This window comes from Marmota marmota, unplaced genomic scaffold, assembly GCF_001458135.2.
Source record: "Marmota marmota marmota unplaced genomic scaffold, marMar, whole genome shotgun sequence".
Classification (NCBI taxonomy): domain Eukaryota; kingdom Metazoa; phylum Chordata; class Mammalia; order Rodentia; family Sciuridae; genus Marmota; species Marmota marmota.
This window is the reverse complement of record NW_026000093.1, coordinates 32,654,506-32,668,409: the sequence shown is the minus strand read 5'-3', so window position 1 is coordinate 32,668,409 and position 13,904 is coordinate 32,654,506. Positions and strand designations below refer to the sequence as shown.

At 33.7% G+C, this 13,904-nt stretch overlaps 1 long non-coding RNA gene across 1 annotated transcript in view; it reads left to right on the top strand.

Moving 5' to 3' along the window:
- Positions 1-220: 220 nt before the first annotated feature.
- The window catches only part of LOC125610506, a 103,082-nt gene continuing 89,398 nt past the window's right edge, over positions 221-13,904 (top strand). Inside the window, exons 1-2 of the long non-coding RNA XR_007340495.1 lie at positions 221-393; positions 521-559. This is a non-coding gene — a long non-coding RNA (uncharacterized LOC125610506). The remainder of the gene's footprint in view (positions 394-520; positions 560-13,904) is intronic.

The window sequence follows — 13,904 nt, the reverse complement described above, 5'->3', positions numbered from 1 at the left end:
AATCAGCTTTCAACTTCTTTTAATTTTCTCCTTGCTATTTCTGAACATCAAACATGCAGGAGTCCTGCCATCCTGTTTTCTGATCTACACATTTACATGCATGATACATTTTATTTCTAATCTTAAACTTGCTGTTCCTTCTTTCTACTTGTCTCTCCTTGAATTATTTTGCCTCCCCCACCCACCCCAGAAAGATATAGTTATTTTGTCATAACTTCTATGCTTTCTGGCTTTCATGTGTTCCTATCCTCACTTTCTTTAGCACATTCTTTTTTTAAACTCTATTGCTGCTTAAAGCACCCTCTTTCCTCAAAGGTTGGGGAATAGCTGGAGGCCCTGAACAAGAGAGATATCATAGAATGATACCTTTACAAACATAGACTGCATCGCAAGGTAAAATGTGTGTGTGTGTGTGTGTGTGTGTAATGAGCTAGAGAACATATGTCTATCTTTTCTATAATTGCTATTTTCAAGACATTTACTGTTTGAATTGAAATTTGTATGGTTTTTCCAACCACAGGAATGAATGGTTCAGACCTCTGATACACAGAAGCTTGAGGTAAGTACGGATGTACAGCATGCACCACTGTAAGGGTGGTCCTATCTTCAGTGAATTTTAATTGGAATATGGGTCTTCTTGTGTTCATGTTGTTAGGTATCATTAAATTAGAGCTACTGGAGTCCAGAAATATAGAACTTACTGATATACACATAGAGACCATGTAGAACAATCTGTCAGATTAAACCATCAATGTCCTTCTTACTTTTTGATTAACAGAAATCTCTGTGGAAATGACACTTCATTCTCTCTAAAATGGTTGCTTTGAAAATGATCTCAACAGTGAATTTTGTGTGATGAAATGATGGCTTTAATACTCATCTGTATGTTTCACAAGGGACCACGTTGTTCACAAGAATCCTCTCTCTTTAAAGAAGAGGTTTTTCTCAAGCTCACACTGAATTTATCAAGAAGTAAAAGTAAGCAGCACCAGCATATGAATCTTTATCTTCTTGGGAGAAAATCTCAACTAGTTCATAGTGTTCTCTAAAACAAAGAGCCAAACAAATGTATGTTTTCCATAAAAAAGATGTGCTATTTTTGCTCGTTTGTTTGATGAGCTTGCCCAATAGAGTGCAAATTAATTGAGGGTAAGTATTTTCTCTGCATATTAATATAACTAATTCCCAATGATAGCTGAATAAAAGCAAAATCATATGTATATATGTAAAGAGCCATTATAAAAACCTATCATGAAAAAATAATAATCTGTATGCCTTTATTTTTAGGGAGCTGCTGAAAATACTTCAATACCTATAGTAGAAAATGTTCAAAGGCAAGAAGTGGTATATAGATCAGAGCTCTATTTATATCTATAGGAATTATATAATACTGCATATGTAAATCTTTAATTTTGGTTATCAGTTGAAGTGTATCTTTATGCATGTAATAATTGCTCAAAAACTAAAAGTCAAGAGTTGACTTTCAAGATGTATTTACTTTGCATTCTTCTTTTGTATCTACAAAAGTTTTAATATATTACTCATTGTGCACTGTTGCAATACAAATCTTGGAGAGTTACTTATAGAAATGTACAAAAAAATTCTGATTTTCCCTGATCTTACATTCACAATATTCATCAACTAGATTATTAAAGGTTTCTGCTGTTTTTCCTATTTCCTTATGATAGCTAATCATAAAAATCATAGGCTGTCATTACTGGACACTGGACACTTACATTACCTTTCACACCCACACATTAATCCCACCCAGTAGATAACGGTTATTGCCACTATATAACCCAGTCTCAACTGCCTGAATGTCTCTTCTATATTACTTTTCAGGTAATATTCAGTTTTACTGTCTAGACTTCCCATTTTATAATTCTCTTCCTCCAGTGATTCTGAAGCAGGTGGGAGTGAGTGCCTGTGTAAGAGTCCACTTGTGCTGCTAACTACTGTCTTCTCTGGAATTCTTTCTCTTTTCTATCACAGATTATGGCTTTTCTTGTACTTTTGCCTCACTGATTCTCCCTGAGATCACTCACAGATGATTGTATGCAGTCTGTTTTTACTAACAGAGACAGGGAGAAGCTTCTTCTAGAATTGCAAACCATTTACACTTAACCTGCCTATCAAAGTCCTCTGTCCTTCCTGCTGCCAGCAATTTCTCACTGACCACTGATTTCTTGAGGCTCCCTACTCCTTTCTAGGAACTGCTCTATTTTCCTATGATTTTCTTTCTTTTTCAAAATTGTCCTTCTCTCTTCCAGCCTGTGAAGTATCCATTGAATACTTATTTAATGATGCAAAAGTTTTTTGTTCTGATTTGGATCTTTGCAAAGTTTGTTCATTCATACTAGAGTCTTCAGTTTATTCATTCATAATTCAGATAAACTTATCAAGATTTTTTGTTTTGTAAAATAAAATAAAATAATTCAGAAAAAAAATTATCAAGATGTTTTTTTTGAAACAAACAAACAAACAAACAACAACAACAACAACAACAAAAAGCCCCAAAATTGTTACTTGGAGAAAAATGCTGCCTCTGCCTTTAATTTTTTTCTTCCATTTTTGTGATGATGAAACTGCTGTAGATGCAAGTGGCAGAGCCTGGTTGATAACAAGCAATTCCCCACACTTTGTGTACCCTATGGAAATAGTCATCCTTGCTATTAGTGACAGGGCCCTTAGTAATCTGGGAGCTAATCATTTTGTTTTATATAGGACAAGGACTGGCTAAACATTTCCCTCAGCTTTACCAAAATTAAAGCAGGTTTCTTCCTGATACTAGGTGATTGGCCTCCCTTTTATTACCACATTTATAGTAGAAATCATTTTGTTGTATATTCGTTCTCCTCTCTTCTAAGATATAAATCTTATACCATCCTCTTGGGAGTTTCACAAACAAGGAATGTCTTTCTTAAGGACCTGGGAACTGCTACTTTAAAATGTAATCATTAAAAATGATGGAGCCTCATTCTCCCAGTCTCTGTAGGAACATAGGGACCTAAGTGTGAATCTCAGAGACGTAGAAACACAGATTGTTAAATCACATTGGCCAACTTCTTCCTTAATGTTCTCCAGCAAGTTTCCACTGGGTGATCTCAGTGCTTACAAATGCTCACACTTTTTTAATTTTTATATTTTTCAGCAGAGTTGAGGCCACCCTCTCTCCCCCTGTTGCAACAGTCTTGAATGTTATCTTCCTTACCTCTTTAATCTCTCTCCAGTGTGATGTATCTTTGATGTATCTCAAGCTCAAGTATCATTGCATTGCTGAAAATGGAAGGTGCATGTTTGATATCATAAACACTTTCAAAAGCATTGTTCCTAGAGAATTGTACTTGGGAGGTAAAACACTCCTAGTGATTAACCAGTCAGCGCTGCTTTCCCATTCTAATGAAGGAAACATACCTTGTGAAGATTGGTTTTAATGGCATAATGTGTCTTTTAGTAAGACATGGTTAAGGGTAAACATCATTGCCTTTTGAAAGAAGGAGTCATTTATATGGTGCTTGGATTATTTTGCAAACTGCTAATAGTTTTCAAGTTATTCGTACTGAGTTCTCAAGTATTTTGATTTTATTTTATTTTTTTTGTAAAATAGAATCTGCTACTTAATATTTGAAAAATGAACTTTTATCAGATATTCTATACTTTGGATTCTCTCTGGAAATGGTACCCAAAATGCTTTCTATACTATCTAAAATGTTTTGGAACAATCTCTATTATCCAGTCAGTTTTGAGATAGCTGCTGACAGCAAAAACAAAAACAAAACAAAATACTTTCCTATTCTATTGAATTAGAATCTATTTCTGGAGACCTGTTTCTGTGCGAAATAAAGCTATCAATCCATCAGTTTATCCATATGTATTTTCCTTTCAGCTAGTGTCAGGCAATAGAAATCCAAAGCTTTCTGCTAATGGGTTCTTTAGTAAAAGTTTGTCTACCTGCAGTGCTAATCTCTAGCTTTAAATTCAGGATGAGATCTACTTTATTTGGAATTTGTTTCCTTCTGTGTCTTTTCTATTTTTATTTTAACAATGTGATGGAAAAATATAAATAATCCTGTTATGACAGCATGCTCTCATATCTACTTTGTGTCTACAGGGCCTCTTTTAAATCACACTTCACAGCAGTCTTATTTTATTTCTGAAACTATTTTAGCTCTATGATTAGTGAGAATCCAAAATACCAGAATGAATTATACAATCAGGTTCTTCCAGTATGTGTGTGTATGTATATACATGTCTTGTTTTGTGTATAACTAACTACTTATCTATAGAGCAATATACTTCTCTAAAGATAGAAATTCTTATTTTCATGTTTTCTCCCTTGATTGGTTTGTGTGGATTTTTATTTAATAATCTTTAATTGCATTTTCCAGATATAAACCTGAATTGTTTAATAAATTATGGCTGATTAAATTTTACCATTTTGAAATATTAGAAATTTGAAGTTATTTAATTTGGATTAATGAAATGAGATAGACTGGTATTATATTCTTTTACTATTTTAATTCCTCTGGATTAGGCACTCTATCAGGGACTAAAGTTTCAAAGACTGAAGAAACATACTCTTCTCCTTGACTTCTAACAGCAGAGGTTCTCTACCCTCTCTAAAGATTAGTGTCACCCAAAGAGCTTTGAAACCACACTGTATCCCATTCCAGTAAGGTATCTAGTGTAGTTATTTAAGATATTGATTGACTCAAATCTATAAGCTCTCCAAATATTTTTTTGGTTGCATATACTTTGTTTTTTTTATTTGTACTTTTTAGATATACATGACAGTAGAGTATATTTTATCATATTATACATACATGGAGCATAAATTGCTCTAATTAGGATACCATTCTTGTGGTTATACATGATGTGGAGTTACAAAGGAGAATGAAGGGAAGGGAGAGGTATAGGAATATGGAAGATAGTAGAATGAATGAGACAAAACTCTTCAAATGATTTCAATGTGCATCCATTATTAAACCCACCATCCTACACTCTAAAAGAGATAACCAGTCATCATATGTGGTTGGAACCTTGAACAGAGTTACATAGGCAATTTGGGGATAGAAGATACACATTAAGGTCAATTCAATCCTCATTATTATTTTTTGTTGCTGTTGTTTTGTTAATTTTTCAAAACTTATTTTTATAAAATGTACATTTCTGGATCAGAGTGGCAACTTGGAATACACATTTTACACCTTTTTTCCTTCCAAATATGGCACTGAGATGACATTAATGGAATTAAAAAAAAAGAAAGTTTACATTCAGAATGGTGAAAAAATGAGTTGATGACCAAGGAAAAAGATCAACATTCTTAAAAATACTCAAAAGAAGTGAAAGGTTAATTACTAGTAAAGTCAGAGTGACAGGTTAGGATAAATAGGAATTTGTAGCCAACAAGGTAACAGATATGCTTTGTGGATCTTGGGGGAAAAGGATTTGTGTTTGACATGCTAGCTGAAGAATTGGATTGAAAGGAGGAATAATTACACAGCAATAGATATAATGGCTGACTAACCACCTCTCTTTATTCTTAATATTTGATAGCATTAGCTCATCCCTGAAGAGATGAGACACATTCTCTGATAATGTATAAGTTAATGAGTATTGACATGGATAGGGGAACCTCAGAACGTTAGGATTTTAGGGTCTCAAAGTATGTGATCTCCATCTTCCTGAGAGCAATAATTGATAAGCTCTGTACACTACTGAGAAGTTCTATTTAATTCTTTATTGACTATTTCTTAAGACTGAAAATTATCAGATTTGTGACAAAAACTTGTAATATTAAAGAACTCAATATATTCAACCATACAAAGTGGCTTTGGTATAGCCACGATAATTTAAAGATCAAAATACAATTTTGGGAAAATCTAACATTTAAATTTGTTAAAGAAGAGAAGTTCAGGAAGATACTATATTCCCATAATAACAAAAAACAAAACACAAGATGCTTTCAAAATGAATGATTAGTACACAAGAAAGAGTGATTTTAATTTTTTATTATTTTTAGTTTTTTAATTGATTTTTAAAAAATAAATGACAGCAGAATGCATTACAATTCTTATTATACATATAGAACACAATTTTTAAGAAAGAGTGATTTTTTAATGTGTAATGTGAGAATAGCCTTAAAAGTGCTATAAATTGGAAAATAAAGAATAGACAATATGCCCAAAAGAAAATAAAGGAGATTGGGGAGAATTATTTGAAAGTTATAAATATAAATAATGTGGGGGATAGAAGATACCCATTAAGGTCAACTCAATCCTTATTCAATTCCATAGGAATCAATAATGGGAATTTTTAGGAACAGACTAGAGAAGACAGGGAAAATTATGGGACAGATAAGGCATGGAATTTCTCATGGTGAAGAGCACAATACCTTAGATTAATATACCTTGACAGACAAAAATACTTGTTCATCATGTGTGAAAATTGAAAACACCAAGGCTAAAGGGAAGATTCTAGAATATTCAGAGTGAAACAAACAAAACAAGTTAGAAATAAAACAAATCACATACAAAGAAAAAACTTAAACTGGCTTCAAATATTTAGGAACAACAGTGGGCTTCAGAGGAGGGCAATGGAATACCACCTTCCAAGTTCTTTATGTATTGACTGATGATTTTATGCTCAGCAGAATTCTTAATCATATGTGGAGAAATAATCATGAACTTTTTGGACATTTACACATTCATAATGGTTATTTACAATGCATCATATCTGATCATGTAACTAGTAAAATAAGGGCAAGTGGTTTTTTCCTAAATATTTTTATTAGTTATGGATGGATCTTTATTTATTTATTTGTTTATATATGGTGCTGAGAATCAAACCCAATGCCTCACACATGCTAGGCAAGCACTCTATGACTGAGCCATGACCCTACCCACTAAGGGCAAGTGGTTTAAAAGTGAATTTAAATTAGTAAACCAATGAAGGAAAATACAGGATGAAATTGGGGCACAGGTTAAAGCCTAAAGGATGGGTCAAAAGAATTGCACTAGAAAGATGATCTTCATCAATTTGAATAGTATGATAATGCAGTCTGAAACTATAGAGTCTATGAATAAATAAAAGAGATCAAGTTTTTACTAGAAGCACTTCAAGAAAAGCAACACTTTCTAAGAAGTGAATTAAACTAGCACAACTTTTGAGATTACAATAATATATATTTTAATACTAATATGTTTTTGATACTCCCAAAGCATGACCAATATCTCAAATTTTAAAATATATAAAGAGGAGAGGATCTCACATTTACAATTGAATGAAATTAACCTTGGCAATATAAAAATAAAAATACACATGATAGAACGTAATAGAAAAACAAGAGCAAAAATTAAGAGATAAATAACATTCATATATCAATATCAATGCTTAGAGTTACGAATATTGCATTCATAAGGAAACAATAAATAAATGGGCTAAGGAACTGAACAGACACTTCACAGAAGAAGAAATACAATCAATCAACAAACATGAAAAAAATTAATCATCTCTAGCAATTAGAGAATTGAAAACCAAAACTACTCTAAGATTTCATCTCACTCCAGTCAGAATGGGAGCTATCAAGAATCCAAGCACCAAAGGTGTTGGTGAGGATTTGGGGAGAAAAGACACACTCATACATTCCTGGTGGGACTGCAAATTGGCACAATCACTCTGGAAAGCAGTATGGAAATTCCTGAAAAAAACTTGGAGTGGGACCACCATTTGACCTAGCTATCCCACTCTTTATACCCGAAGGAAAACAGTATACTATAGTGACACAGCCATATCATGTTTATAGCAGCTCAATTCAAACTATGGAACCAACCTAGATGCCCTTCACTGATGAATGGATGAATAAAATGTGTTACATATACACAATGGAATATTACTTATCCTTAAAGCAATGCCACCCACGTCCCGCATGGCCAAGGGAGTAGGTAACCTTGGGAGGTGTGGGCTAACTTCGAAATAAAGTTATGAAAGTAGTATTCCGAAATAAACACAGAAAACCAGACATTTTAGAAGCAAGGGTGTGATGGATTGAACTGAGCAGAGGATTCTGACTTCTAACAAACAAAAGCCTGCACTTGCTTTATTTACAGAGGTACAGATCAAAGGGGATTGGTAGATATAAGGTTTCGGTGTAGCAGGAGATCTTGGGTAAATAGGTTGTTTGTGCTTGGCAGGTTACTGACCATCTCCAGCTGCTTTGTTTAAACTTGGAGCTGTGAGCTAAGTCAGGGTACCAGCATAATCTGGTGGTTCTTGAACCAGGGAATTTTACCCAGGAGTTCCTGGAGAGTGGCTCCCTGCCTTAATGGTTCCAACATTGCCCATAGTTCACATATGGCCCCCCAAAAAGAAATGAAATTATGGCATTTGCAGGTAAATGGATGGAACTAGAGAATATCATGGTAAGTGAAATAAACCAATCCCCAAAGCCAAATATTTTATCTGATAAGTGGATGTTGATTCATAGTTGGGGAGAAGTAGGGAAAAATGAAGGAACTTTGGATTGTGCAGAGTGGAGTGGGGAGGGGTGGGGCTGTAGAAATGGGAAGGATGGTAGAATGAGATAGACATTATTACTCTATATACATGTATGATTACACTACTGTTGTGACTCAGCATCATGCACAGCCAGAGAAATAAGAAGTTATGCTCTATTTGTGTACAATGTGTCAAAATGCATTCTATTGCCATATATAACTAATTAGAACAAATAAAAAAGAATATTGCATTTATATTACAGAATAAGAAATGAAAATACAAGCAATATCTTTTAAATTTAACAAAACTAAGCAATGAAACATTCTATTTTGTAGGATACAAAAGATGAACTGAGTTTGGTTGGCCATATCATAACAAAAAAATTAACTTTTCTTATGAAGAGAATAAAGGCAGAAATAGCAGCATAAACATTGTACTTAAAAATATCCAGTAAACACCCAGAAGAACAATTAAGAAAAGTAAATATGTGAAGAGATGAAGCAGGGTAAAGTTTTCTTTAATTTTTAACAAGCTTTTTTGTTTTTTTAGAAAAATCAAAACCCATATTTTACTTTTACAAATAGATAGAATATCTATATAATATATATTTAAGTATATAGCTGTAGGTGTACTCTCTGAGTTATGAAGTTTATTGAGGTAGCCATGATCCAGTCTCCAGCAGTTACTTTCTGATGTAGCCAGATTGGGCAGCTACAATAAAGAATAACTGACCATCTAACCATGTTGCAATTCTTACAATCTATTGAGATTCACACTCAGTTTATTTGGTCCACTTATCTAGACAACAACATTTTGTCTTATTTTTAGCTCTTGCTGATTTTCTAACTACCTTATAACGAACTGCCCTCTTTTTATCCCTGCCTTCAATAAGATGTTGGAATTTATTCTCTGTTTATGACTCACTTTTGGAAATTATTTATTCCCTTATATTTTGTGACATTGTTTCTCCTCATTCTTCATCTATATTCACAATTTCTTTTTGGTGTCTTTTATGGTTATCTCTTTTTTTGTCTTCATATTAAATCCCCAGGACTCTCCTTTCATGCACTTCATAGTTTTTTGCTTATATAAGCTTGACTTTTTCATAATGACTCCTAAATTTATAAAGTCTGACTTGTCATCCAAAGTTATTCTTTATATAGCATGGTACTGTTGAACACTATTTGAATAACACGCCTCAAACTCAATGTGTCATGAACTCATTACTGTCCTTTTCCACCTATTTTATCAAGATACAGCTCCTACTAAAATACTTTAATTACATATTTATTTTAACACTATTCACACACACAAAAACAATACTCTGGGAAGCTCACCAAGAGCACTTCCTTTCTTGACCATTCTTCTTTCACTCACTTCAAAATAACTCTCACATAATGACTCTCAACGCTTTCAGTTTAATCTGCTTTTTGAATTGACATCATACCCCTTACTAAAACTTTCCATAGCTCCTGTATCTTTCATTCTTTTCCTTTTCAAATGAGGTTTCCCAGCTAAAGTGGATTCTAATATGGGATGATCATTTTATCTTTAAGAATTTTTCTTTCAATGAAATTTTAGCTCTTATTTGCCTTGAAATAAAACTTGCTCCCCCCCCTAAACTCTTTTACTTGTCCTACCTATATTTGAATCACTTGCTCTATGAAGTATGTAAAACTTACTACCTATACTAATTAGTTGGTACTAATCATGTTTCTTCTGCTAGGCTGTTAATATATTTCCTAAAAATTATTTGTCTTACCCACTAATTTGCTAAAGATGCCCTAGGAACAAAATGTATCTTATGCTCTTCAAATTCTGCAGACATAACATATGTTGTACATATTTCAGTTTCTCACAATATATTTTTCAATGTGATAAAAACATCCTTAGAGAATGTATTTCCCAGTTCGTTCATTGGAAAATCATCTATTTATTTAGGGTACTCTAGTAATAAGAAAGGTTTTTAGTGAAAAATTATTTCATCATTTCATTATTATAACAGGTACTCTGTTATTCTGTATTAGAATAAGTAATGCTCAAATTTTTTACAGTATGGATCATTGGAAAGTTACTATGGATTAGCTAATGAAGATGTCCTAAAAATACCCAAGAGCTATGATTGTTATATTAGTTTTATATTAATATCGTTATATTAATGCTATCATTTATGTTATTGCTAATATTTGTAATTTATGTATAATATTATTTATATTTTTTGATATATACAAGAATATGTATTTTTAGGTTTCCTCCAAAAAACTCAGTGCTGATTATCTAAAAGTTCATTTTTAGCTTTCTGAAAATATTATACTAATTACCAGTTTTGTAAGATGCATAAATCAGATATTTAGCCAAAATTTTCTCAGTAAAAATAATATTAGTTTGAGAATATGTGAATAAAGTTCAAATGAGATTCAAAAACATGAAACAGATGATTAAAAAGATTGGGAAGATGTATGAAGAAAAACACTCATCTAAATGTTTCTCTTACACAATTGTCCCTATAACTGTGATCAGCTAAAAATGAAGTGTCATTTTCATCTTAATATTTATATGTGTTCTTTTTGAGACTATGGGGAAGGGATAGCTCCCTTCTATAATAATAGCTTTTGATTACTGCTTTAATCTATAATTCAAGTTATCTTAAGTTATGCTGCCATTAATAAATGACCACAGAATCTTTTTTTTATAAAAATATTTATTATTTTAGTTGTAGTTGGACACAATACCTTTATTTTATTCATTTATTTATTATTTATGTGGTGCTGAGGATCTAACCCAGGGTCTCGCACGTGCGAGGCGAGTGCTCTACAGCTGAGCCACAACCCCAGCCCAGATCACAGAATCTTAATGGCTGAGAACAACAAATGTTTAGTTTTTTTCTCATGTTGCATACTAGTCACAATATACCTGCGGTGCTACTGCACATGTTGTCATTCTAAACACTCAGCTGATGGAGCAGTTCCCATCTGGAGCATTGCTTATAATGTGGCAGAGGAACAGGCTTGGATGTCTACCCAGTGAATCTTGAAGCTGCTAAGAAATGACACATGTCACTTGTACTCATTTTTTTGATGAAGACACTGTCTCTTTCACTAGGGTATAGTAAATAATTTGGAGAACAATACATTATTTCCAAATTATTCTGACCATCATATATATTTACTTATCTTCTTTCTGGATACAAAATTTCCTCACTTCATTCCCAGATGGAATGACATAAATGCCTCATCCACATGGAACCAGGCTTAAGGTCCAGGGATTCAGCAGGATACTTATATTGATTTAGGATGTGAATTCTCTTGATCTATATTTCTGAATATGTGAAGTTATAAACTCTACATACTCAACTTCCAACTTCAGAAAAGGAAAATGATAACTGCAGTGAATGGACTTATTTTAAAAAGGAAAGAATGAGTGGGTCATCCTGTTTGTTACACATCTGCCATTCCTCTCTCGATTCCAGTCCAGATCCATTTTTTCTCTCTAGGACTCAGGTGGAGTATTTTCCATCTGGGTCTCCAAGAAGAATGAATAAAGAGAAAGCATCTTCCTGGGGACCTACTTATACCTGTCACACCTATTTTATTGCCTAAGGAAGTGACATAAACAAAACTAACTTCTAGAATCTAGAATAGGTAGACCAAATAATAAAGAAAATATAATTTACCACATTAAATTAGCATAAAACTAATATAAGTGCAAGTACCCAGAAAGAAATGTGTATGGACATTTTTGTTAAATAAAAGACTATAAAATATGCAAGAATCTCTACAATTTTTCTCTGTTTTAGTTTGTATTGCTGAAGATTGAACTCAGGGCCTTATGTATGTTAGGAAAGTATGCTACCATTTAGCTACATCACTACTCCTACAATCTGTACAATCTCAATCTTTCTTTTTTCATACTAGGGACTGAAACCAAGCATGGTCACTGAGACACATTCCCAGCTCTATATTTATTTATTTTTATTTTGAAATAGGTCCTTGCTAAGTTGCTGAGGCTGACCTTGAACTTGCCATCCTCCTGTCTTAGCCTCCCGAGTCACTGGGATTACAGGTGTGTGCCACCAAGCCTAACCATAGTCTTACAATCTCTTGATAAAGTATATGATACAAACTAGTTCCCTTGAAATGGTGAACATTATTTTTTAAAAAATATAAAAAAAATTCTCTATATATACTTTTTTAAATTTCTTAGCTCCTGGGGCTGGGGTTGTGGCTCAACTATAGATGCTTACCTAGCTTGTGCAACTAATGTGCTGGGTTCTATCCTCAGCACCACATAAAAATAAATAAATAAAATAAAGGTATTGTGTCCAACTACAACTAAAACAATTTTAAGAAATTCCTGGCTCCTTTAATATATGCTGTGATTATAATAATATAATCTTTGCCCAAGATAATATGCTTTTATTATTTAAAATTTTTCTACATTATCAAATCGAAACCTAGCTTACTGAGACCTAGTTTCATCTCTTCCTTTCTTCATCAAGATACTTGCACACATAATACATAATAACATATTTAGGAATTAAGTGTTACTTGCCAAAATGAGTTATTCTTATTTTTCCCATAATCCCAATTTGTTCTTTATGTTGATTTCACTTATGAATTTGGTGATAATGTCAAGAATAAACCCGTATATAAATGAGAATGTGATGTAGATTTTCTTGAAATTTGATAAATTCACATGCAGTGACAGAGGATTCCTCTGAAGTCTCTGACCATGGTTTTCTGCACATTGATCAATAATCTGTCTAAAAAGCAGTGTCATCAGATTAACTGATATTTACTTGAATCCTAATAGTTCAAATATCATAATGAACTACCATGCTTACCAGTAGTTATTTTAATTTTCCCTTTAGTCTTTAACAAAAATATGTGGTCGAGATAAAAGTAACAAGATCTGGTTTTACTATATAATCCATTTCAGGTACATAAATATATTCTGTGATAAAATTTGCTTAGAAAAATGGCCTTATGGCTTCCTCTTTCGCTTCGCTCCGGGCAGAGAAGCTGAGTGTGTAATCAGCAGTGGATTGTAAGTACCCGAGGCAAAGAAAGCTCAGTGTGCCCCGCCTTTTTTTTCTTTTGAATATTTTTTATACAGGGAGAGTTTGTGGATTGGGATTGTTGGCGGGGCTGTGGTTTCTGTGCCGAAAATCCACTCCGCGGGAGCCGCCATTTGCTTTCTGCTTGCTGTCTTGATGGCTCCGTATACATTGTCCGGCAGCCGCACCTAGAGGTTGGAGCTGGGCTGCGTGCCGAGCCCTGTCCTCCGAAGGCTGGACTGCAGCCTCGAGCGCCTCGGTGGCCTGTTCGCTGCTGCACCTTCGGGCAGAGCCTGCTCTGGGGTCGTTCTGCACCCCCCTGCCAGGGGACCCGTGCTCCGGAGGAGGGGGA